Here is a 27,817-nt window from a genome sequence, read left to right on the forward strand (position 1 = left end):
ACAAGTCTAAGCTATCTTCAAAAGTGAAAAATGACACAGACGAAGCACAAAGAGATACACAACATACAAATATTTATTGGCAGATGCAAACATAATGCACCTGAGGTTTGCAGAATATTGAAATGTTGGGTAGGACCAGAGCCTGAGTTTGTAAGAGGGGTTTAAGAGAGAAAGACACACTGAGCAATACTACCACAGGGTAGTTTAAATTCTTCATTTAAAATAAAATAAGAATAAGGTGTTCACAAAATAATAGTGACTATTTCACAGAACGGTAACCATCATAATTAGAGTGCTCCTCATCTTAAACTGATAATCCAGGAACATGTCTCTGGGATTTCCTGAGGCTCAAATTTCCTCTTGTTTGTAGCCTGTTAGCTAGCTTTAGTCAGATAAGTCAGCGTAAAGTCCGGTTCACTCCGAAGTAGTCAGGGTGTCTGGTCCTGTGCTTTAACACAGGTAAACTCAGCTGAAATGAAAGAAGTTGTGGATCATCTCCTCCTCTGGTACACTGAAAGCTCTGAGCAGCTCCTCGGGGTAAAGAGGTGATCTGGTTAAGAGGTGGTTCTCCCTCGTCAAAGAGAAGGCCGAATCAATCGGCTTTTGCCATGTCAAAATCCCCAGCCTGCAAAACAAAGATGTTACTGCATCAAGTTAATAAATCCCAATATTTAACAGTCATGGTGAACATAAGATCAGAACTGCTACGACACTATTTCAGCTTTTTCTACATTTGTCAGCTTTACTACAATATGCAATTATTTCCTGCATATAAAGGTTATTTAAAAGTAAAAGTGTAAGAGGATAAGCAGTACTATATGTAAGAATATTAATCTGTTTCTGCCTGTATTAGCAGCAGGTCCACGTTCTGTAAACCTACTATACAACTAGCTGTATTTTGTTTAACGTGGAGGACTCAAATGCAACACACGCAGGGTGATTCTTCAACAAAAGCCAAGCCTTTTCTGTGGCTGATGAAAAGTCCTAAGTAAAATACAGAATTCCAGCAAAACCAGAACAGAAGAATGTGAGGCGCAAATCCATTCCGAAGACTTCAGACGGTTGCTTTTGCGCTCTTGTTGTTTTGAAACAAGTGAACTGGTTAAACCTCCTTTCTGAAACAGAGAACGACCAAAAATTCACAAAACGTAACTGTTTCATTCAATACGATACAAAATGTGGGACTGAGCACCTAAACTCATCATGGTACAGAAGTGACGTTAAAGGATCATTGTCCCATAGACTTCACTCCCTGGTGTTAATTGAAAAGTAATTGCCAGTTTAAATGATTGTCACACTGGCTTTACTTTTTGGGGCCAAGAATTTTTATCCTTCTTTTATGCTGTCTATGATGTGGTCCAAAGTGGGGTGCTTTGAAAGAAGGCAACTACTTTTAACCAAAATCTTTTTCTAAACCTACCTGATTGATTTTAACAACCCCTCTGAGTTCCAAACGGTGGATTTTAACAGTGGAAAATGTTAATTTGGGGCACAAATCAGTACAAATTGGACCCATGAGAATAAAAGCTGTTCTGGCACATGAAAATAAAGGTGGGAAACTCATGTGCTAGAAGACCAAAAAACTGGGGAAGCTGAGTGCAGTAACACTAGTCAATAGATGGTGAGACTGTGGTAATTTTAGGGGAGTTTAGATAAACATTTTGCTATAATGTGGTAAAAAGTAAGCCTTCAAATGTATCCCTGAAGCATACTTAAGCAGAATGAAATAAAGAACTGGGCCTCCTGTAAGTGCCCTGTGTTTTTAATTTAGTTTTGAGGAGAAAGTATTTGCCCATAAAGATCTAATGAATCCAAGAGATGGAAATCATGTTAAAGCAAATTTACTAACCAATAATTTTAAAACACGGTACATAAATGTAAGAACAGGTTTACAAGCCTCACTAGGAGCTTGATACCAAACCCTGGAAAAGACTTACTTAAAATGACTGCCAACATTATTAAAGTTAATAATTACAACTGTGCTTTCAGAGGGACTGCCACCAAAAAGTCTATTGTCAAAGTCTGAAATGATTTTGATGGCTAATACTGCAATCTACAACTAAAAGAATGCTTCTGAAAAGGTTGTAAGACAGTGAATTTAAAAAAGAAAAAAATAAATTGTAAAATTAACATGTGACTCAAACTGGCAGAGTACAGCAGGAAGAATACATACTTTATAAACCGAATAAATGGGCACATCTGTTCAAATCCTGGTGTTTGTGCACCTTAAGGGCCACTCAGGTTAGTAGCGTACGCACAAAATTAAAACTTCACTGCATTTGTGTCGTATGTGATTTACATTTTAGTCAGTAAATGTCACAATCAGCTGATCAGCTGTAAAATATTGTTAAGCAATAGCTAGCTATCAGCAAAACTATATAACATTATTAAAAATATTAGCCTAGCTTTAGCGTTTAGCAATTCAATTAGCATTACGTCCCATTACTGATCTTCTACACAAATGATTGTTTGTTTGATTGCTTTTTATTCTTGCGTTTTTGTTACTGGTTGTTTATTTTTGCATGCATTTATTTTTATACCTTTCCTTTTGTTAATTGTTGATAACTCTGAACAATTTCTCTAGTTGGTAAAGCAAATTTTTAAGAAATCTTCTGTCATGAACGGGCTGCGTTCAGGCAGGAATTGGACTCAAATGCAAACTCACTAAAGCAAAATGTGAACTCAAAATACAGTTTTGTTGCTGGGAACACAGGGAGCAATACAAAACTAAACTGGGAAAATCTACGAATATGAACTCCTGGGGAAACACAGGGAGAGACACGCAGCCATGAGGGAGGACGCAACAGAGAACTGAGGGAGACGCTGACCTAAATTCACAGAGGAATAACAAGGAAGTGAGAACACACTAGGAACACAGCTGACACTAATAACCATAACGTGACAGGGGAGACTGGACTGAACAGAATGAACACGAAAACGTGGGACCTTCACGATAAAACAGGAAACATGATGTGGGAGTGGAGGAGAGGCAGACGAGGGAGCGAGGGAACACGCTGGGGAAACATGGAAAAAATAGAAAAAAACATGAAGGGAACCACGGCACAAGAACTCACACCACAATATAAACACAGACACATAGAGAGACACAGAGGGCAGAGACACAAGGGTGAATCCAATAAACTAAACTGAACAACCTAGGAACCGCAGAATAAATAATGAACTAACAAAATACAAAAACACAAGAAAACTAAGAACGCTGGGTAAAAATGACCAGGACCATGACATCTTCTTCTGTTTTTTCATATATACACTTAATGGCCACTTCATTAGACACACCTAGTCTATTGCTTGTTAATGCAAATATCTAGTGAGCCAATCACATGGCAGCAACTCAGTCTGCAGAAGTTCAAAATGAGCATCAAAATGCAAAGAAAGGTGATTTAAGTGACTTGGTAAAAAGTCCCATGGTTGCTGATGGCACGCAGGTCTAAGTAATTCAATACCTGCACAGTCATTTTTAGGGCTTACTTAAAATGGGATGGCCAGACTGCTTCAGGCTGAATAGGAAAGCAACAGTAACTGAAATGACTGCTTGTTACAACCAACATATGCAGAAGAGCATATCTAGAAGTGCAACACATAAAACCTTGAAGCAGATGTGCTCCATACAGCAGACCACACCTGGCACCACTCCTGTCAGTCAAGAACAGGAAACTGAAGCTACAGTTTTCACAGGTTCACCAATACAGGACTTCTTGGTCTGATGAGTCTCGATTTCTGCTGCAACATTCAGATAGCAGAGTCAGAATTTATTGTAAACAAAATGAAAGAAAAATCTTCTGGTGTAAGGGTGTGGGAAATATTTTCTTGGTACATTTTGGCATCATTGAAACCCCACAGCTTACCCGAATATTGTTGTTGACCTGGCGACAGTGTACACATCTTCTGATTGTTGCTTCAGCATGATAAGGTACCAACAAAGTTCAAATAATCTCAAACTGGTTTCTTCAATATGACAGTGAGCACTGATTTGTACTCAAATGGCCTCCAGAGTCACATGATCTGAATCCAATATAGCACTTTTGAGATTTGGTAGAATGGGAGATTCATATCATGGATGTATAGCTGACAAATCTGCAGCAGCTGTGTGATGCTGTCATGTCAGTGTGGTCCAAAATAACTGAGAAATTCTTCCAACTTGTTGTTGAATCTGTGCCACATAGAATTTTAGCAGCTCTGAAGGCAAAAGTGAGTCGAATGCAGTATTAGCAAGATGTAATATAGTGGCTAGTGAATGTATATAATGTGCGTAGTTGAGGTTTTGTGGTACCTTCGCTGTACTTAAATGTTATATAATATAGTATGAGATACTTGGAGTCAACTACATTTCCAAATGTAATCTACCTTTTTATCCACCTTTTTTATCCACCTGCTTGCATTTGACAGCGATAACATTTCCTTTTTCAGCTTTTTATTCTGCTATTGCTGCTCTTACTTAAGCAAAATAAGCACTTAAATTATCAATAACTTAATAAAGCTTCACATAAGCAGTCCAAGGATAGGTTTAATATTGCTCTTATGCTTGACTTCTACATCACCTGTCTCTCTCTCCTGGAAATGTTTAATTAATTCACAGTTTAATTCATCGCACCGAAACTCCAGTGCAGAAAAAACAAGACAAATAGGACGTCTGAGTTATCCCCTTACAAAAAAACACTTTTTATGTCTCAGGTATGTAGATACGATATAAAGCACTGTGCAAATGTTATGGATCTTATAAGGATGCCATGTATGATTGATCATTCTACAGACAGAAGAAAACAATAAAACGCATAAGCTGTATTCGAATTCTTTACATTTAAAAGCGTTCCCCACCCAGCCAGCAGGCAGGTTCTTTCAAATGCTTGAGGAACTTTGCACAATTGTGTGAATTTAAGCTGTCTCAAGTGCTTCTGTCACTTTTGTAATCCCACACTGATTCCATCTCGGTCTGTGGGGGCCATACCATCTGGTGTAGGACGCCTTGTTCTTTTTGTAGCTGAAGATAAATCTTAATTGACTCTGGCTGTATGTTTGAGGTCATTGTTGTGTGCTACGGACTGCATTTGAGCCCGATCAGATGCCGCTACGATGGTGTTGCTTGATGGGCAAAAGTTTCAACATCATTTGTAATAGTTTAAAAAAAGGAATACATTTTGTAATTTGATGTAATCAAAATTGTGTTAGCCTGATGATTCCTAATAGCTACCTCTTAAAAACTAAAAACCCCATCCAAAAAGTGCAGCCGGCAGATTAAATAAAAAAACTACAACTACCATTTGACCTAGATCTGCTTCCTAAATAAACAACGTGTGCATCTCATCGGCCAGGAAATTGCATTAGTGCACATTAAAGCGACCGTGGAGGGGGGTCACAAGCTGTTTCCTCGGGAGACGCTACCTGCCTGTATTATGTGCAGGAGAGTGAGAGAGGGGAGGAAGGAAAAAAAAAACCTGGGATGCTGCTGTTGCATTTGAATGTGTGCCAGAGAGATCCCTCCTCTGTGTCCTTCACTGCCTCATTTCACTTTGTGCAAAACAGCATCACACCCTCTATTCCTCTGCCCCTTTCTCTCTCCCCGCTGTCTGAGTGACACCTGATATAGCTAGGATGAGCACTGTGCATGTTTTTGTGTGTGTTTGTGTGAGTGTGTACTGCCGGTTGTAGGTCTGCATGTTTCATAAAAGTCAAATTGTCCCATTTGTTCATCCGAATGACCTTAATTTCAGCATGCCTCCTGGCTCTGCGTCTGTGTGTATTGACCAGACATTTTAGATTCGGAGCCAAGATGAGTTACAGCAGTGGAGATGATGCACTGTCACTGCAGAGGTGCAGAGTTAAAAGCTACACATACTGAATGAAAAGGAGACCTTTTCTTTCACTGGGAAATGAAGACAGATTCGCTTGTGAGCACCTCAAATGACTTCGCAAAAGACTGTAAGAGAGGGGCAAAAATAAATAAATAATCCTGCTTGATAACAGCTGAGGAGGACAGTGATTTAGAGACAGTAGATGGGAGTAGACTGCATATTGATCAAACACCCTCTTCCCCTTTAAATATAGATTTTAGAGAAAATGTGAAGGAAAGTAATTTACTTGCCAGCTATTTCCTATGGATCACTGTGTGCAAATCAATCACTTGTGGAGAGATATTATCACTTAGAGTTAAAGAGTTTCTCACTTTGAAGTAAAACGCCAGATGTCAGTAACTTTGAAAGCAGTTAATGGTGATGGCAAGAATTCGGTATTACCTCTTCTTTGGACGTTAGCTGTTGGCTAATCCCAAACTGTTTTAACAATGTTGAGGTCTGGGCTGTGGGGAGGCCAATCCATGACCGATAGTGTTCAATTTATGCTTTTGTATCCATGAATGCTTTTACTGCATTGACCGTGGGTTTGGGATCATTGTCATATTGACAAATGAAACCGTTAGCAGAGGGTTTAGAACTTGGATCAAAGTCTGATGGTACATTTCAGATTTCATAATTACATCAATTTTGACAAGATCCCCAGCACCACTACCTGACATCCAGCTCTAAAACCATCACAGAGCCTTCATTGTGTTTTACAGTAATCACTCACTAATGATTCAAATCAAAAGTTTCCCATCTGGATTCACCACTCCATCAGACCTGTTGCCACTGATTTTCAGACCAGGGCTTGTGTGGAGATACTTTAGTGTTTTCTCTCTGTTTCCTTTCCTTAAGAAAGACTTCTTGACTGCCACCTTTTTAACTGACATCATCTCTGAGGAGGCTTCAGTGATCAGCTAAAAATGCAGGATCTACCAGTGTACCACTGTGTCAGATCTCTGAATAAAATAAAATAAAATAAAATAAAATAAAATAAAATAAAAGGAACTGCTATAGGTAGTTTTCAGGCCTGCCATTAATTGACACTGCACACCGTGCTTGGATATGTTTTCAGCTAAAACCTCTTTAAGAATCACCTTGTTGCTGCCTAAATGCTATTTTATGCCTTTATAACCACATTAGCGTTGGAATTTTACAAGTATTAGATAAAAGAAATGGGAAAAAATATATGCTTTGTCACAGTTAGTAAAAAAGTGCCTAAAGATAAAATGTAAAATTGGTTCTTTGCTGAGTTCTCTGTTCTGTGTAGACACAACACTGGTTCATCCCATTAGTTAGGAGCCTTTTTATGATTTTAATGATTCATATGTCAGTGTTAAGTAGCTTCTGAAAATCGTAAGGAACAAGAACTGGACTGGAAATGAGTAAAAAAGCAGCCAGTGTCCAAGGAAAACCATCCAGAGAACTATTGATCAAGCGCACCTTATTCAGGCTCTAAACTCTCTTCTAAACCCAGTTATTGCAGTCACATGTCAGCCATTGTTGTTGTTGATGTTTGGTTATCTTTTCATATACAGAGAAGGTTTCAGTCGGCAGCACTTTGTCAGATATTTTTTTAACAGTTTTATTTTTCTTCCTATGAATGAAGAAGCTACTTTTTTTTAGGGATATGATAATAACTTAGACACAGCTCAAAAAACTATTCATCTCTCTGAGCTCATATAGCCAAATGTGCATTGATGGATGAGTGATCTATTAATTCTTAAGGATAATATTCATAATTTAAAATAGCTGAGATGTGTTTTGTGTGTGTGTGTGTGTGCGCGCGCGCGCGTGTATGTGATTGCATTACATAACTTTCTTCCATACAGTAATGCTGTATCACTGTGACAGAACTGGCAGGTGAAGGAAGGTTCAATCCCCACGATCTCCTCTCCGAGGCGCAGTAATCTAGCGTTTGTCAGAGTAGGAAGTGCAGTTTGCGGTAACAGTGAATTGAAAGTACGCCATAAATATGGCGCCAAAAGAGTTTTCAAGCTGATGATAAGAGCTGATTTTTCTCTCATTCTGTGTTGTCTTTTTTATTTTTTTCTTTCCCGGGGGGTGGGAGGGAGAGGGCTAGCAAGAGAAGACCCGCCTGTGCATTTGTGCAGAGCGGTGTGCACGTACACAGCACCGGGCAGAGGAGTGGAAGCGAGGCAAGGCACCGGAGCAAGTGAAGAAGACGAGGAGGAGAGAGCGCTGTGTTTTATTTTTGAAGGAAGGGGACGTTGCGAAACTGGCTTGCAATATTTACTGACTCATCGCTTGGAAATAAAGCAGACCCTTTTTTCTTTTTCTTTATTTCGTTTTCTTTTTAAATCCTCGCTTCTCCTCCTGCTCCTCCTCCCGTGCGGCTGGCACCGGAGAGGAAAACAGTCGGATTTTGACACCACGTTTGGGGTTGCTTTTTGCAAAATGCGACACGCTTTCCTGTGAGCGCTATGTTGTGCGCACCTCGCAGCCCGTTACGCCGTGAACGGTAGCAGGACCGGCCGCTGCACCCGCTCCGTTTGTTATTGACTTGTGGAGGCTGTATCTCATCCTGGCTGCCACTTTTTTTGGCTGGGGGGGGATTTTTATTTCGGATTTGGACTCGGTCGTAGGTCTTTGCAGAGCTGACGCGCTGTCAACACACCGAGAGGTGAGGTGAGGTGAGGGGAGGGGAAGGGACAGTCCTGTCACCTAGCGTGGACCAGGAGCCAGCTTTTTTAGCTGCACTGCTAACAGCCTGCCAGGGCACCGAGTGGGCACGCTGAATTAGTCCTAAACCGCCTCCGCTGTTGAACTACATGTGCCTGGCTCCCAATGATCTCCTAATCTCTGGGAATCGCCCGCCGTCCAGGACTGAGGACGTCTCTGTACCCGAAGCAGACAGCGATCAAGGTAAAATAAGAAATAACGCTGATTTAGTAAAAAAATAAATAAATAAAAGTAGAAGAAAATAAACATCCGAAGTCCACTTTGCTGCTGCTGCTAGTGCTATATCAGAGCTAGGCTAGCAGCTGTGTACGGACTTTCTCGCAGCGGACTTGTGAGTTACAGTCGCGGCTGTGGCGCTCCGCCAGTGAGCGGGGCAAACGGGTCCAGGAGAGGTGGCGATGTTGTGGGTGAGGCGTGGGGATATGCGCTTTACGTGTTGCAGTGAAGAAAAGACAAACAGCGCCTTTGAAAGCAGAGCCGGTGCACTCACTGCAGGGACATGAAATTAACCGGGGAAACTCGGGCCATGTTGTTGTGCTTGAAAAATGTGACGTAAACGAGCCAGCTCCCCCCGTGGGAATCAAAAGAGTGCGAGCTGGTTAGTTGGAGCGTATCCAAGAGTGTGGTTATTGTTGTTATTATGCATTTATATTTTTTCGGGGCGTAATTGTTCGCGGCAGTGGGGTGAGTCGTGTGGGATATTTTAAATATAAACAATGAAAAAAAGAAAACTTGCGGGGGTGTTGAGGGTCGCACACATGGAGAGGCGCATGAGGTGAAGTTGTGAAGAGAGGAGGAGGTCTGGGATGGGGTGGGGTTGGGGTGTTGGTGGCACCAAACAATTTGCAGGCCCTGGGGATTTGCAGGTTTCTTCACTGCTCGGTAAATGGAGGGAGGGGGGTTCGGGCAAAAGGGACCAGCGGAAGCTGTACTGCTTTTAGGAAGGCTGGGCACGCAAGCATACACACATCAAGGAATTAGAGCAACTTCTCTCTGCCCCCTTCCTCCTGCTTCGTGCTGTGCTGATCTAGCTGGCGTCAGAAAAGGGGGGGGGGGGCTGTTGTTTACCTCTAAGTCAGAGCTCTCTCTGAGTGTGGCAGATGCATTCATACCTGGAGGGGGGGGGAAACAACAACACCACCAGGACATGACACGTGGATGCAGATGGTGATGCTGCAAGTCAGATGTCTGCAGGATTAATGTGTTATAACTGGGGCATTTGCCTCCTGTGTGATTTTTTTTTTTTTTTGTGGCCACCTACTCTTCAACATTTGCCTGGAGCACCTCCAAAGAACACAAGTATATCTGCCTATTAGTGCTAATTATTAATGGATGGAGCAATTTATTAATTTTTTTTTTTTAGTTCAGAAAGGCTGAAGTGGCTCTAGCGTTGAATCAATTGAATTGTCTGGAGATTTGTTAGATGTTCCCAGTAATGACAGCCTTCCCTCCCACATGTGCATCATTATCATCATCATCACGATCGCCACTTGCAAGCAAGACCTGTGCACATATGCCAACAACTCCACGTGCTTCATGCCTACTCTGATCCTCAAGTATGGATGCAGGTAGCGATTACACAGATGCGCACAAATACATACCTTCACCTCAGATTGTCTTCCTCACACAAACACAAACACAGACACACAACCGTCCTCCTCCCGCTGGGTATGAAACCGGAGATGAGTCACGGTGTGTGGGGGTATAACAGCTCTCTCTCTATCCCTCTAGCCCCTTCTTAATTTTTTTTTCATATCTTTTTCTGATGCAGTGCTATCTTGTTCTCACTCATGCTCATTTCTCTCCCGCTCCCCACCTTCCCTCCCTCGGGTCTCTCTTCGCTCGCCTAGAGACAGTGGTTGTTTACAAAATCAGCGAATGCGGATGAGTGCTGTTGTTATTTTGCTTCCACATTTTTGATGACAGCCCTCCAGCCAGTCGTCTGTATTTCAGTTGCTTCTTCATCTTCCATTGCTCCATCTCATTCAACTCTCCCTCTCTTTCTGTACTCCATCCACTCTTTTGTGCTTTTCTCCACCAACTTCTCCATCATCCATCCATCGTACCGCCACTCCCTTCACACCATGTCATTTGCAGACCTTTTAAGCCTCACATGTGCCCGTACTCACACGTGTGTCTAGGCGTGGGTGTAGTGTTGCGTGTGTGTCTGTGAGTATTAGTGTCTGCTGCGTTAAGCGCTCAGCTCTGATTGGCTGGAAAAGGGGGTAAGGTCCCCCACGTGGTGTGTTGTATCGCATTAGCTGGCTACGTAGGTGATGATGAGGAGGAGGAGGAGAGATGCTGTTCATGAATGGACGGCTGACGTCACTTAAACCGTACCCTCAATCCGTCACACACACACACAAATGGATGTTTTTACGCACATCGCTGATGAAGGCTGCGAAAGCGTGTATAGTTTTTGTTGTTGTTGTTGTTGTTGTTTTTTAAGAGTTAGATTTGGAGATTTGTCGTATAGGAAGGATGGGAACCAGCTGAGCGTGTGTGTGTGTATGGCCGCCTTCAGGCGTGTTGGCTAGCTGTCATGTTCATAGCTCTCTGCTCTGATCTGCTTAGTAACCAACTAACTAACCCAGCAGCATGTGGGCTACTAGCTGAGGAGGATTTGTGTATCTGTATCACAATACTGTAACTGTTCAGCTGAAATTTCTTGTAGTTTGAGACGATTAAACATTCTTAATTTTTTTCATTATTATTGTTACTTTGTGTTTCCTACATGCTTTTTCACAGCACTATTTATATATTTGCCCCCTTCCTGATTTCTTCGTTTTTGCATACTTGTCACATTCAAACGTTTATCATTAGACAAAGATCAGAGTAAATGCAAAATGCAGTTTTTCAATGGTGATTTAATTTATTAAGGGATAAAAAAGATCATTCAAAACCTACCCTGTGTAAAAATTGCCCCCTAAACCTAATAACTGGTTGTGCCACCGCCACCCTTGGCAGCATAAATTGCAATCATGCGTTTGAGATACTCACCAATGATAGTCTTTTACATCACTGCGGAGGAATTTTGGCACACTCTTCTTTCCAGAGTTATTCGAGGCTATTTCGGCATGAACAGCCTGTCTAGGGTCGTGCCGAAGCATCTCAATTAGATTTAAGTCTGGACTTTGACTGGGCCACTCCAAAACATTCATTTTGTTTCTTTTGTTTTTTGAGATATTCAGAGGTGAACTTGCTGGTGTGATCATCAGTTACAGCAAAGTGTCCAGGTCCTGAAACAGCAAAGCAGCCCCACATCATCTCACTACCGCCACCATGTTTGACTGTTGATATGACCTGACCTTAACTGAGGCAAATAAGACCAGCAGTCCTTTAGATGTTGTTTGGGTTCTTTTATGACAACCTGGATGAGTCGTTCATGAGCTCATTTGGTAGGTGGACCATTACTGGGAAGGTAATACCACTGTTGACTGTCGCTGTGGTTTATTGAAGTAATAAAGTCTTAGAAATGCTCAACAGGTCTGGCACTAAGACTGGCAGCTGCTTGTAAAGTTGAACTCAGCTTTCCAAAAAAATATGGTTAATCAGTTTTTTTCATGATTTAATATGAGGAGTGGCACAATTAATTTTGGATAACTCAGGTTTGGATAACTCTTAATAAATGAAATCAGCATTTAAAAGCTGTATTTTGTATTTAACTGGAATATTAAAATGTGTCTGATGATGACAAATTTAAGACAAATATGCTAAAAAAATCAGGAAAGTAGAAAATACTTTTAACAACAAAAACTTTAATGTTTTATTCAGAATAAATTCATATGTGGAGTTGCCATTAGTTCACTTACAGTTTAGCTTAGTTCAGATTGTGTTAATTAGTTTGTCCTGCACAGATTTTTGTCGTGTCTTAGAGGTTTTGCAGCACGAAACAAACCATGTGTTGGCTTAAATGCCGCAGGCATGTTTTTATGCATTACCCTGATGTGTTCTGTCAGTGTTTGCTCGAAGCAGATGACCCCGCTGTGGCCTAGAACCTCATTAGCGGCTTCTTGTGCGTGTGCATGCGTGCACATGCTAACCTGCTGTTCTGTGAGCAGGAGATGACGTCAGACTTCAAGGGGAGAGGGGGTGTTTTCATTTTTATATATTTTTTTCTCGTGTCACTGTGAGTCAGCCTTGTTATTAAGGGATAATTGCAAAGTCTGCACACCTGCACTGAACACTGGCGAGGAGGAAAATGTGGAACATATTTCAAGAGAAGACTTTTGCAGGAGTAATTGGAATGTGCTTCCTAACTGTTTGGTCTGCAAAACCTGTCCCTTGTTGACTGAATGAGAGCAGTGGATGCTGCGGTGCACCAGATGTTTTTTCAGAAAAATTAATGATGCTTTTTTTTTTGTTTTGTTTTTTGTTTTGTTACATTTTACAGGAAAGCCTTTTTGAACAAAAACTGTGTCGGGAAAAAAAACTTGTTATTATAATTTTTTCATATCAGTGTAATGACTATTTCTGTCAGACTTAAATGTAGAGCATTATAAAATTATATTTTAAATAAAAAAAACTTAGGTATATATAGAACCTGCTATTGTTTTTTTTTTTTTTTTTTTTTTTTTTTTACCCTGGATGTCCTTTCCGATGCAGCTCCAAAAGGATTTGTGACAGACTGAACGTGGGGTCTTTGCTTGTTTGGAAATTTTGTGTGAAACCACAGATGTAGGTCTGACCAGTCGAAAGCTTCAAGTCTTACGGGAGAACACAAACAAAATGGAAAAATAAATTATTTGATTAGTTTAAAATAAGCAAAGTGGGTAAATTCAAGAAAAATTCACATGTAAACAAAGGAGAAAATAAGCAAAAATGAGCTATTCATTCAGCTCTGGTCCTCTTATGGCAGGACTGTCTCAACGAAGTGGGCAGTCAGGATTATATATGGACTAGATGTGTGACCGGATCACAGATCTGATGTTGGAGTGTCGCTCGCACTCCTGACATACTTGTATACTGTGTACAGCTGCAGTGGCTGCTGGATGCATTAGTCTAACCTGTTATGGCTCTAACTCTATACCCATCACATCAATGGTTCAGCACTGTGCTGCTCTCGTTGTCATTGGCCTTTCGTGTTGTCTGTCAAAACATGGTTTGAATGACTTCTGTCGACTTTATATTGGCCGTCTCATGTTGTAATTGAGTAAAGCTAGTTCACTATTAGAGCAGGGCGATATGACCAAAAATATTTATCACGATATAGATTTGAAAATTTGCGATAACGATATAACTGACGATATAATTGACACTAGACAAAATACTTTACAACTCCACAACTTTATTAGTGAAAAAAACCCCCATCAATGTATTTTCACTTAAACAAGCAGCTGTTTTTTACATTAAAGTTGTATAAAAACGTAACAGTGCAAATGCAAATTCCTTGCTGACAGTTTAACCAAAAGGCATTTCCAGTGGAAACTGGCCGACATATCCTCAGCATAACCATGTATAATATCCACAAAACTTAAAAAGAGGTTATACACACACAATACGGTAATATTATGTTGAAGCACAGTACGTATCACTCCGCGAGGTGCCTGCCTACGATAGCCGTAATGCTCCGACAATCCATCAAGCGCTGCGGGTTCGTAGCTTAGCAAAGTTGTACTAAAACATTTGACAGATTTTCGAGCGCCGTGTACCACATAAAATCGTTTCGAGGTCAGTAAACACAACCAGAATTCATACATAAAGCACACGGGATTATAATCTGTCGACTTTCAGAAAAATCAAAGGATTGATTTTAAGTGTGCCGTATTTTCCAAAAAACACGGTAATAACGACGGCCCGCTAGCATGCTCTACCAAAAATAGTGCTTTGTTGTGTGTCTGACGGACGAAAGCCAAACCAGTTCCACACCACTGAAGTTGGAGCATTTTTACAAACCTAGTTCATCCGTTTCATTCAACGATCCGCTTTCGCCCTTGTCATTCTGCGTCGCCGCCATGTGCGTATGTAAACAAAGGCACTGCGCATGCGCGTTTTACCCATATTCTATCGTGATATTTCATTTTCTTGTCGTTGCCCAACATTATACCGGTATTACCGTGAACGGTATGATATGGCCCAGCCCTATTCACTAGAATTATTTTTATAGTGGTATTGCACAGGAATTAGCACATATTGCTTTATCCTTTTTTTCTGATACTGTAAACCAGCCCAAAGTTTCAAATAATGAGGGATTATGCTTGTGTTGCCCACAGAACTGCTGCAGTAGCAAAGCAGGGCATGCACGCTTGTGTATGCACACGAAAGAAAGCTCACCCACCCTTTATTAACTGAAGTAATATGTAATCCCATATATGCTTTTTCAGAATAAATAGCAGAGAACAAAAAGAATCTGTTGCAATAAGTTCCTCATCCTACAGACAGACTTCAGTGCTATCGTCTTGGACTGCAGCTGGTGGAGGTAGTCCTTGTTCTACTCTGTAGCCTCAGAGGACTACAGAGTAGCAGCACTAGCTGTCAGCCTGCTGCAGGCTCTGGTTAGGGTGACCCTCCTGCTCACAGTGGATCTCCAGAGGAGTATATCATGACCAGCTGTGGTCCAAGAAGGTAGAATTAGAGTTTGTCTGAGGGGCCACTGCTGTATGCAGCGACTGAACTGTCAAAATAAGAGCAAGGGTATTTGGCAAAACCTATTCGAGTGGCCCTGAATTTACACAGGCAGCAGATATCCGTAAGATATCTTCAGGCACAAAACTTTGACTATGAGAAGCCTCATCTATTTAATGTTCAGACTTTTTGTTTAGATGGGGCAGCCAATTAGCTTAAAGGGAGGGTTACATGCTGCACCAAGGCCTAATTTAATGAGGATTATTTTGATCTGTAAATTATGCAAACTAACTCGAGGCAAGTGAAAATGGGGATAATAGGACCCTTTTAACTACATCAGCCGTACTAAGAGATGCATATTATATGTACATGTGTTTAAGTAATATAGTATATCTGTGAAAATCTGTGAAATATTTAAGTTAGTTTTAAGCACACAAGATGTAGGGTCATTTCTGAAAATAGAGGTGAAGCCCACAGTTGTAGAGTCTCAGGTGACTCGTGCACAAAGTTAAAAAGCAGAAACATTTAAAATGTGTTATTATGCTCAGACACATTTTCCCCTTTCTTCCTGGTTTGCTGGGTTATTCTCTTCTCTCTCTCTACCTCCTACTCTTATTTCCAGGGGAAGAAAATAAAAATAAAAGTCTAGTTGTAAGCACATTGATGGACAGGCTGACAGATGCCGCCTGAGCTCCTGATGGGAAGAGTTTCAGGAGTAGGTATGTGTATGTTTTTGTGCTGAGCGAGGGGAGTAAACAACAGATAGAAACAGTATGTCCGGCCTTCCTTTGCTGTAGGAACGCACGGTGATTCGAGAGGAAAATAAGCCTTTACTGCGCTTATTTGTATTTAATGTACATGTGTCGAGATGCTACATGTGTGTTTTGAACTGCCAGAAATTAGGATAAACTTAAAAGAGAGGCAGAACAAAGGCGATGAGTTGTTGAGGAGGTAGTCGAAGACAGCGACAGAGGGAGGTGAAAGGTAGTAATAGAAGATGAAAGACAAGATGTAGGGTAAAGGATGGGAGGTGCAGGTAGTCGGGGTTACTAGAGGGTGAAGGGCAGAGTGCTCATCCTCAATCTCTGTCCTTGTCGTCCTTCCTTCCAAAGGCTAATGAACTCCCGATGGCAGTGGAGACGGGAGCTCTGGATCAGCCTTCCATCTCTCTGTGTTTCTCCCTCCCTCCCACCTTCCCTCCTCCCACCTGTCGTCCCCTTTTGCTCTTTCTCCTCCCGGGTTTTTGGCAGAGCCCGAGGCTCCCTGGCTCCGATTCACCTTCTTTATTGTTTGTCAGCAGATTTTAGGAGATGGAGCGGGAGGCTTAGTTAGAAAATGATTTGGACCTCAGCCTTGTTCCCGCTTTTTTTTTTTTTTTTTTTTTTTTTATTCCCTTTCATTCTCTCTCCTATCTTTCTGTTTTTCGCTCACTCATCCCTGCTCCCATAATGCAGCGGCAGCAGCAGGAGCAGTGGCAGCATCAATAAATATTGTGTTAATGTTCTGGTGGCTGGAGCCAGCAAGGTGCTAAAGGAAATCTATTTGATTTCTGTGGCTCTTTTGTTTGGCCTCTCAGGTTTGTGTGCATATATGTGCGTGCACATTTGGTGTAGCAGCATTAAGTGTGTGTAAAGGTTTTTGTCTTTTGCTCCATTTATTCCCTCTTCATAACGCAAGCGCACTTCCTCTCTTCTGCTGCCGTCCTCAGAGTTTCCTTATTTTCTTCCCGAGTTTAACACTGTTTTACTGAGACGGAGTCCCTTAAGGATTTAACTGCTTCTTTATAGCTAGCATGAGCATTGTACTTAGAAACAGACACTGTCGAGGGAAGCTGCTTGAGGTATTGATATGCATAAAGTAAACTAGTTTGTATGTGCGTAATGCTACAAGGTATATGTGAGATCAAAGGGTTCAGGTATGGTCTATCTGTCAGGCAGCTATTTTTAGACTGAGCTATTGTGTAAGGTATTCCTAGAAAGCATTTTATAACCCTACCTACTTTGTCTACACTGCAATGCTGGGCAATTATTGAATTACGTGGGTGTGATTGTCTGATTTTGATTCTGATATGTTCATTTGTACAAGCCCATTTTGCTATTTTTGGTTGTAATCCTAAGGATGTAAACAAAGCAGTTTGTAACTCATTTACACATCTCCCTCCATGAGCCCTGTCCCATCTGGGAATGCCTGTACTTCCACATATGTGTCTTATAATTGCTTCTACGGCCGAATTTGATCGCACAGTCTTTCCTCGAGCTTGTCCATTTTGAAAATAGCTGTGATGGCAATGGCAAATGCACAAGGTTATCAATAATGAGAGTTGTACAAGCTGCCAAAAGAGCAGCAAAGCACAGCTGTGATGTCATTTTTGGGAGAGATTGCTTTCCCTTTGGTGTGTTTTAAGTGATGTGTATTTTTATATTTGATTAGGCAAGCACTGCTCTTCTTGGTTACCCTGCTTTCCCCGATGTAGTGCCACTGCACCCACCACAGTTTTCTTGTCATGAAGGTCAGCGGTCCCCAACCCCCAGGCCACGGCCCGGTACCGGTCCGTCAGTTGTTTGGTATCGGGCCACAAGAGTTGAAATTTATGGTTTTCAGGGTTTTTATCAATAACTCGGTTTCACTGGGTCTTTTCCCGTGTTGTAGTTTCGTATCTTATTTTGAAAGAAACATTTAAGCGTTACCATAGAGACCAGAGAGCATTAAGGAGCAGAGAGGAGGATGTTAATTTTAATGTTACTGGCTCATTTCCGGAGGACGCTGCTAATAAAGTTACACAATTACACAGTGCATTCGCGTTTTTTTTATTATATTTACAAACTACCGCAGCTTTTGTCTTGGTCGTATCGTTTATTTAGTTGTATTTATCTGCGTCAGCTTATATTGTCTGACATCTATTCAGCGTGCAATAGACATCTTTTGTCAAAAGCTGATATATTGATCAAGTCGCCTGAGTCTATAAAATACTGAAGCTGCTTTTCTTATGGTTGCCAAAGTACATTCAACCAGTGGATTGGTACGTGTCAGTGGAGGAAAAAGGGAAAGGAAAAAATCCTAATAACAAAAAATAAAGTTACTAATAAAGCACCTAAATCGTAATCGTGAAATGGAAACAATATTCCTTTAGAAGCCTTTACAAACTGTCGTTTCTAGCATCGTTAACGTTCTTCATTTAAACCATGCTACTGCTGGCAGGGGGTCTTTGTCTTTTGCTTCTCTCTTATGTTACGCTTCACTTAGGGAAGCTTTGCTCCCCTGAGAGCAATACCAGAAAACTAATTCACTTTACGGAGACAACAGTCTTCTGTATTTGACATGAGTAGCAAGTTTCCTTCCATTCGGCGGATCCCCACGGAGCGTTCAGCGGGAGGGGGGGACCACAGGGGAGAGGGCTGATGGGAATGGTGATGGTGATATCAGCATCAGAGAGTGACTCATGACTGCTCTTAAGTGGCTCTGAGCCTAACAGTCAGTTAGATGTGAAGGGGTGGAGGTGTGTATTACCGAGTGAGGTCGTGAGCGCATGGAGTTTCCGGCTGAGATGTTTAGTACTGCTGTGTGCTGCGGTTTGTTTTCTTTTTCACTTCAGGTTTATTGGTGGTTTCTACCTTTGTGATGGAGCTCTCACTGTATCAGTGGGTTGCACTATACAGCAGCCTGTGTTTAAAAAATGTATTGAATAGCTGATCCACAACTTATTCCTTTTTTTGTTGAAATGCTGAAGGCTAGTTTCTTAGATATCCTAAACCCAGAATATACGTCTATCTCCAAGAGCTGAAAGTTAGCAGCACCATTTTAGCAGAGTTAAACCATAATATTGAAGCAGCGTTTAGATGTTGCCTTCACATGACCTTCTCACCACCATAAAACCCTGGAAAGGGTACAGACTGCACAAACACAAGGAGTCCAACTCAACTCCTAGAGCAGCAGTCCCCAACCTTTTTTGCGCCACAGACCGGTTTATGCCCGACAATATTTTCACGGACCGGCCTTTAAGGTGTCGCGGATAAATAAAACAAAATAAAACTAGTACCGGTACCGAAAAAAAGGAAATTTATTCATAACACACGTGAAAAGACCCAGGAAAACCGAGTAAACGATAAAAACAATAACAAAATAACGCTGAAAACCGATAAAAACCCTGAAAACTATACATTTCACACCTGAGCCTCAACTCTCACGGCCCGGTACCAAACGACTCACGGACCGGTACCGGTCCGAGGCCCGGGGGTTGGGGACCGCTGTCCTAGAGGATGGAGGAGGAAATTCTAGTTCCCTGTCACTGTCTATGCAGGATGCTTTTGGTCACATTATTGAGTTTGAGCCACCAAAGAAAGTGAAGCACGAGCCTGTGCACAGTCTGCGCGGACAGCTGTATTGATTACAGCAGAAGTTGTACGTATCTGTTCCTTCTGACGTGTGAGGATGGACAAATGAAAAACTTGCTTTAAATACCTCATGTGTTGCCATGATGGTCTGCAGCCATGATAGCAGCTATTTGAGGCTTTGCTTACACATACACGCACAAGGCAGTACTTTAAGTTTAATGCTTGCCATTTGTAATATCCCAAAGTACTGGATGTTTTGAACTGACAGTGATACTAGTTAAAAAGTTAGTGCGTAAATGGCCTGTATTTGTATAGCGCTTTACTTAGTCCCTATGGCGCTTAGTCCCCTTAGTCCCCAAAGCGCTTTACACTACATTCAGTCATCCACCCATTCACACACGCATTCACACACTGGTGATGGCAACCTACATTGTAGCCACAGCTGCCCTGGGGCGCACTGACAGAGGCGAGGCTGCCGGACACTGGCGCCACCGGGCCCTCTGACCACCACCAGTAGGCAATAGGTGAGGTGTCTTGCCCAAGGACACAACGACCGAGACTGTCGGAGCTGGGGCTCGAACCGGCAACCTTCCAATTACAAGACGAACTGCCAACTCTTGAGCCACGATCACCCTAGACAAAGGGCTTGCATGAAGATTTGTTGAAATATTACTGAGATACACTCAATTGGCAAATTTCTAATTAGCCAATCACATGCTAGCAACAAAAATGACTTAAGCGATGGCATGGTTGTTGGTGCCAGAATTTGCTGGTCTTGGCATTTCAGAAACCGCTCATCTACTGTTACTTTCCCCATAACTGTCCCTAGGGTTTCCAGAGAATGGTCTGAAAAATAGAAAAAGTCCAGTGAGTCGCACCTCTCTGGGCGATGTTGATGCCAGAAGTCAGAGGGGAATAGCTAGATTGTTTGAAGGTGATAAGAAGGCAACGGTAACTCAGTAACTGCTCGTTACAACCAAGGCACACAGAAGAGATCGAACTTTGAAGCAGATGTGCCACAGCAGCAGGAGACCACACCAGGTGCCACTCCTGTAAGCTCAAAAGAGGAAAAGGAGGCTATAATTTACATTGGCTTACCAAAAGTAGACAAGAGAAGTCTGGAAAAAGGTTGCCTGGTCTGATGAGTGTTAATTTCTGCTGCAGCATTCAGATAGTAGGGCTAGAATTTAGTGTAACCACAGTGTAACCATGTTTTGATGGCTGCTTCCAGCTGGATACACACCATGTCACAAAGCTTAAATCATCTCAAACTTGAAAAGGACAAAGAGTTCACTGTACTCATACGGCCCCCACAGTCATGAGCTCTCAATCCAGTGGAGCACTTTTAGGATGTGGAGGAACAGGAACTTTTCATCATGAACCAGAATTTCTGAGGAATGTTTCCAGCACCTTGTTGAATCGGTGCCACGCAGAATAAACTACTACCAAAAACCGTAGGCGCACCATCCTTCCAGAATCATGAGTGCCTACACAAAATTTCGTGGCAGCTTTTCTCAGGACCAAAATTGAAATGTTCCCTCTGAATGTTTACTTGATAAATTAAATTTTTGATCAATCATCAATCATTTGCGACAAATTTACCGTATGCGCCAGAACAAAATCGCTGCATTACACATCCTTGATAGTCTAAACTAGAATAGCTTCCAGTTATATTTTTTCACACAGTGATGCCATCGAGTCCCCATGTTTGCCAAGATTATTAACATCTTAATGCCAGATAAATCACAGATGGGAGTGACACGTCCAAATAAACGAACTACACACAAAACTTGTTCTAACCCGTCGCACTTCATCTAAACAGAACACCAAAAAAAACTTCTTCCTCTTGAAGTGTCAGTGTTGAAAGCTGGATCGCAGCCTAATACACTTAGCACCTTTCATGTTGCGATGTGTGAGTTAGTCGCCGCCTCCTTTCTTGCACACCTGTTAGCATGAACCTGATGAAGATGTTTGATGTGTGTGTGTGTGTTTTCTCTTCTCCCCCTTTTTTTTCATCGAGCACATACGTCTCTGTGTGCATGCACATACGTTTGATGTTGAGGTAAATACTTGATACCCAACATCACACACAAGTAGACACCCACTCTGACATTTCGATTCTTTCAGCTCATTCACAACAGTTGCCCTATTTCTCCATCTCTGTCTCTCTCCCTGGTCTCCCCGCCTCACTTTATGAATCTTTGTGATTCCTTTCTTTGGTGCTCTTTCTCTCTGTACCTGTCAAACTCTCTTTTTCCTACCTTGTCTCCAGTGACTGTCCAAAAATAGCTGTGTGTGTGTGTGTGTGTGTGTGTGTGTGTGTGTGTGTGTGTGTGTGTGTGTGTGTGTGTGTGTGTGTGTGTGTGTGTGGGTGGATGAGAGACGGGTTGGGGAGAGTGAAAATAGACTTGGATGTGTGCGAGTGTAAGCGTCGCAGTCTTCCCTGCGTGCCCTCTAGCAGTTGTTGTCTTGCTTGTGCACGTAGCATTAGGTCTGCACAGGAACACACACTTCATTAATTGATTCCTGTCCATCGCATCTCATTTTTTCACCCCCCCCCCCCCCCCCCCACACACACACACACCGCCATGAAGGAAAGGAAAGAGTCAGTATTGATGAGGTGATCAGTAAACTGGGTTTGAACAGAGGATTGAAAGTGAGAAAACGTCAGGCAAAGAGTGACTGAGCGAGAGGTGGAATTTACCAAAAAAATAAATAAAATTCAAGGACTTGAGGATACAGAGAGCAGCAGCGAAGGAGATTGGATACTGTGATGGAAAGAAATGATAAGGTTAGAGGTGGAAAAGTGAGTGATGGAAAGGAAGCGAGTAAAAGAAAAAAGAAGGAAGAGAAGAAAGTCGTAAGTGGGCGGGGGGGCGCAGCTCGGCGTCCTCCAGGTTTGGATGTTGCCAAAGGCTTTTAAGATTTTTTTTTTTTTTTTTTAGGCTCTTTATTCCCCAGGCAGGCAGGTCTTTACTCTGTTCAATCAAGCTACACACAACATTAGGATCATAGCGAAAGAGACACACAAATAAACACACACATTAAATGCACAAATACACAAATCTTCTCCCGCACGCACACGGAGCACTGCCTCAGAGAGATGGCTTGTTATGAAGCAATTTATATGCAAGGATTCTTTATCAAACCGACTGACCTCTGGCAAGTTGAGGAGTGCTGAGCACTGGCCAACTGTTTGTGTTTGTGTGTCTGTGTGTTCGTGTGCGCTGAATGACAGGAAGCTTTACTTCCCGGGTTTTGTTGTTGTTGGTGCTTGCGTCATTTCGGCGCGTGTACGTGCGTGCAGCTGCAGAGCACCTTTGCTCATTTGCACTGTTTAACTATTCATTTTTATATGCTTGTTTCTCTTTATGAATAATAAACCAGCATGTATCCCAGCCTCTCTTAGGTCGTGCATACGTGCCCAGATGTTCCAGCAGTCACTTAATGTGTTTTTATTGTTGATGGATCTGTTTTCTTCTGACAGCCAGACTGCATGCTCATCTCAAGAGAGGGCTGCACGTGTGTGTGTGTGTGTGTGTGCGCTCACTGGGCTTCTACAGCTACAGTCTCTTAATAATAGATCGCCATCATGGTAACCGTTGTTGTGCTGACCTTAAGTGCTGCACAGTGCTAAAACAGACACCGGCCACAGACTAGTGTTTTCCTGCTGAAGTAAGTGCACCGTCATCCACAGTCTGTCTCTCTCTGACTGGGGACAGACAGACAGCCAAGCAGAGGAGCGACATACTTGCAGACAGTTAAACAGATGGCAGGCAAATGGGTAGACGGGCAGAGAAGCAAAGAGTCAAGCAGTCAGACAGACAGAAAGACAGATGGCAAGCTTATAGGCAGACAGACGGATGGACAGGATGACAAATGGGATGCAGCCAATCATAGATCTGGAAGCTGGGGGACGGAGAAGAAAGACTCTTTTTTTTTTTTTAAGTCAGACTAGGCCAAATAAAAACTCGAAATAATCTTTTACGATGCAAATGTGCGTTGAGCTGCACACGATCACACGTGGGTTAACTAGCCGTGATTAATCTCAGACCCTCAATCAATCGCTCAGTTGAGAGGAAGTGAAATGCTGTGGACTTAGAGTATTGATAAGGTATTTAAAGCAAAGCGAGCACATTTCCTTATTTCAACGCTCCTTAATGTATTTTCTGCTTTTCCCTGGTTTATTTCCTTGTTTTTAGAATTGTATTTTTTTAGTTTTAGTTTTATAGATGAAAGAATTCATTCAGTTATCAGAAAGAAATCACCCGTCAGCTGCTCTACAGGAAAAATCTTTGTTGTTATAGCATCCCTTGTTATTTTAAATGATGTGAAAGTTTTAGTCTTGCTTTTGTTTAGAGGAAACTTACTTCCAAAGGAAGTGACAAAACTGACGGAAAATTTGAAGCGTGGAAAGGTGGCACAGTCCCACTCACGGTGTGATTGACAGATCGGATTTGACTATCTGAGTGCAATACCTTTACTCTTGCCCGAGGTGGGCCGTATGCTGCTGTCAAGATGTTCTAAAGCAAACAGTGCTTTTTTTATGACACCTTATTTCCCGTTTTCAGCTGTAGTAGCATCTGCTCACTTAATAACGGTGCTGATGAAGTTTTACTGGCTGCAGCGACACACAGTGATCCCTATAAAATGATCACAAGAGTGGACTGTGAAACTCTGCAGGATGCCATGCATGCTGTCAGTATTAGCTTTACTTTTGGGAACTTCTTTAAGTGTTAACATGGTTTTAGAATTAAGGTACTAAATAAAACTTGCAGCTTTGGGGCTTTGAATTTTCTCCTAAACGTTCTTAGGGATAAAGAGTTTAAAGCCTGTGCTAGCATACACAGAATTAGGTCTGATTACTTTTAAATGTATCCTATTACTTTAGGATTTTATTCATGTGACTTTATGAGGTCTGCTGTGCTATTACTGGGTTCAACCCTCTTTTTTCTTGAGAACTGTGTTAATTGTTTGTGACTGGAAACATTTCTCAGAGATTTTGGTCCATATTAATATGACAGTAAACTTTTTTCATGCTTCTTCTATTGCCCAATTTTGGTGATCGTCTGAAAACTACAGCCTCAATTTCCTGTTCTTATCTGACACCAGTCCCATCTGGTGAGGTCTTCTGCTGCGTTCAGAGATGGTCTTCTGCATAACTTGGTTGTAACGAACAGTTATTTGAATTACTGTTGCCTGTATCAGCTCAAAGCAGTCTCGCCGCGCTCTTTCCGTGAGTTATGGTCAGAGGGCCCGGTGGCGCCAGTGTCCGGCAGCCTCGCCTCTGCCAGTGCGCCCCAGGTTGGCTGTGGCTACAATGTAGCTGCCATCACCAGTGTGTGAATGTGTGTGGATGGGTGGATGACTGGATGTGTAAAGCGCTTTGGGGTCCTTAGGGACTAGTAAAGCGCTGTACAAATACAGACCATTTATCAGCTTTGGAGATCATAAGAGTTTCATGACTTCAAAAATCGGTGTTTCTTATAGTATTATTTGGAATGACGACTGTATTCACTGCCCAAACGTTGTAGCATATGTTTTAGGAAGGCATCAGACCTCCTTGCCTTAACGGGTTACCAATTTACATCATATATTTATCTGTGCCTTATTTTGTCTGGTGACTAAACCCTGGTCTTTTAATTCAAGAAATTTTAATTTGGTGTGTGAAAATTCCCAAGCTTTGTTTACTTTAGTTTTGCCATTTTAGATTCTCAGCGGCTTCTTGTGAGAAACGTCACAAACAAATTTAAACAAGTGAAGCGAACTCCCAAAAACACCTAAGGGACATTCGCTTTTTATGACTAACTGTGGTAATTTCACCAAGGAGTACTTTCTCCTTCATTTTGATGTGAGCTGACAGGCTGCACCTCCTTTGCTTGCTGCTTTCACAGTGCAGTTAGATTGGTGAGTGCATGCACTGGAGCATTTTTAATAAATGTGATTTAATTGTACAGACTCGATGGTACACCTTTCAAAGTGAATAAAGTTTCTGAAATCTTGCTTCTAACATGCACGAATGTGAATTCATCCTTCGTCTTTGAGGAGCATGCGTACTTGGTGTCTGTGCTGTAGCTCACTCTACTCTATATGAACTGCTAAAACCAGCTGAGTCATGAATTTCTTTCCCACCTGCTGTTCGCTGCCCGCGTACGGCCTTTTTCTCAAGCCTTATATGTTGCACATTTCAGAGGACAGTCCCCTTTAAACATTCAGTCAGACACAGTGCTCTCAGCAGTGTCATAGTCAGCCAATTAATTAGCTCCCCAGGCAACTTGGCTTTTCCCAGCATGCATTAGTCAACCTTCTCACTGTAAATGGTTTGGGCTGACAGAAAAACCATGAACAGAAAATGTGGCTTATACCAGCTAATACCTAAGGTGTCTTTCTAAGCCCGGTAAAACTCACCGACACGTGCGCGTGCACACATACGCGCAACATACGTGTGTGTGCGTATACATATTTGTATCCAGAGCATTACGCAGCAAAGCTCCACCTAGTTTTAATCTCAGCAGAAGTGTAATCAGCCAGAGTAACTGGGGAAAAAATAAGTCACACCAGTGGATTCTGCTAGAGTAATATGGACTAGATTGCACATGACAGCTAATCTGAATTAATCTGAGCTGAAGGAGACCGGACTGGTTTTTGAAGGCAGACTTTAAAGGCTGATAGTAACATCTTAACGTTAAGCAAAGGGATGATTACCACTGGATCAATCACACCATTCCTGCATATTAATTGGGACACGCGGTTTGATGTGGAAAAATTTTGGATGTTTTTTGTAGTTTTCCTGCGTATGGAACAATCAAGATGCAATTAAGGTGCAGACGCTCAGCCTTAATTCATTGAAGCTAAGTTAATTAACCACTGAGGAATAACATCCATTTTTATACACACTACCCTATTTTCAGGGGCTTAAATATAATTGGAAAAATTTAACTGATTATTTTTAACACTTTGTTAAGACTGCCTGATGTCTGGAAACCACAGACATCACAATTTGTAATGCATTGCTAGGCCTTTATTGTAGCTGTCTTCATTTGTAGTTTGCTTTTCTGCCTTCAGTTTTGTTCTCTGGTTGTAAAATACATAGTTAATAAGGTTGAGATCATGTGATCAGCTCAGCCACTGAAGAAGATTCTGCTTCCTTACCTTTAAAAACTTCTGGGTTTACATTAACAGTATGTTTTGGGTAATTTTCCATCACTACTGTCACATGCCTGAAAGAATAGCTCTATATACCGCAGAGAGCTTCTGTCTGCTTCTGCTTTCTGTCACGCCATCAATAATTATAGTAACCCAATGTGACTGGAAGCCACACATCCATGCATCCCCGTGACACCGGTATGTTTTGCAGATACTGCGTTATGCATAGGCTTGTAGCCCATTCCAAGTTCCCACCATTCGGGTACAGGTTGATCTTAGTTTCTTCTGTCCACTCTGGTGATCATCAGTATGAGCCTTGTGTGCCTTATGATGGGCTTGGAGAATAATATACCTCCTTCCTGGAGCAAAACTGCTCATTTACGTCTGTAGTCCCGGGCAGATCACATAAAAATGTAAATCATTGAAAGGATCCTGCGCTCATCTACCTTTGTGGGAGTCTGTGGACATCTATGGTTGGTCATGATGTCGAGCTCAGCGGCCACTGATTTGGTCATTCCTAATAATCCTGCATTTTGTCTGAGTTATTATTATTATTATTGTTGTTAATTAAGTTAATTATTTGCCTGTTTCACATGCATTTGGTCCTCCTGTGACTGGATGTTGTGGTTCCCAGAAACAGCTTCCAATAGCAAATACCACATTTGGAATTAACTCCAGACTTTTAACAAGCTTTATTTATGGGAAAAAATGAAGAAAAAAAAATCACATCTGGCTCATGAAACAGGGAATTGTCCAATTTCATTCAAGCCTTAAGTCCTCACTGTGTAATACAATAATTTTGGGCAACCCTTTGAATTACAGCCGAGAGTCTGCACCTCAGTTGCGCTCTGATTGTTTCCTCTGATATCTGTTGTGGTGTAAAGAGGCAAAATGGTGAAAATTAGAGAAAAAGAGAAACCATAACTCTTTTGGCTCTTTTTTTGTTACATACTTGGGCCACAGGGCAGCGGATAGCATGTCAACACCTACAGTGTGTATGAGTGAGTATTTGAATGTGGTCTCCGTCTCTTTGCCTGTACGCTTGGTTTTTTTTTTGGTTACTGAATTTAACTAATTCTGAATTAGATGAAATGGAGACCAGGTTGTGATGCATTTTTTTTAAATGAACCAGATCAATAGGAAATGTGGTTTTGTTTAATGTACTTTAAAGTTCTTTTATGGTTTAAGTGTTTGTTCATACTTCTAATTTGTTGTCATTAC

General features: G+C 41.8%; 1 protein-coding gene across 3 annotated transcripts in view; it reads left to right on the forward strand.

The window, feature by feature from the left end:
• The first annotated feature begins 7,172 nt into the window (after positions 1–7,172).
• jade2 (jade family PHD finger 2) overlaps positions 7,173–27,817 on the forward strand; it is a 233,884-nt gene continuing 213,239 nt past the window's right edge. For all 3 annotated transcript variants that reach the window (XM_080307268.1, XM_026183096.2, XM_026183097.2), the window contains exon 1: positions 7,173–8,738. The gene's annotated coding sequence lies outside the window, so the exon portion shown is untranslated. The remainder of the gene's footprint in view (positions 8,739–27,817) is intronic.

The sequence above is a fragment of the Astatotilapia calliptera genome, chromosome 10 (genome assembly GCF_964374335.1).
Source record: "Astatotilapia calliptera chromosome 10, fAstCal68.1, whole genome shotgun sequence".
In the NCBI taxonomy this organism is placed as follows: Eukaryota; Metazoa; Chordata; class Actinopteri; order Cichliformes; family Cichlidae; genus Astatotilapia; species Astatotilapia calliptera.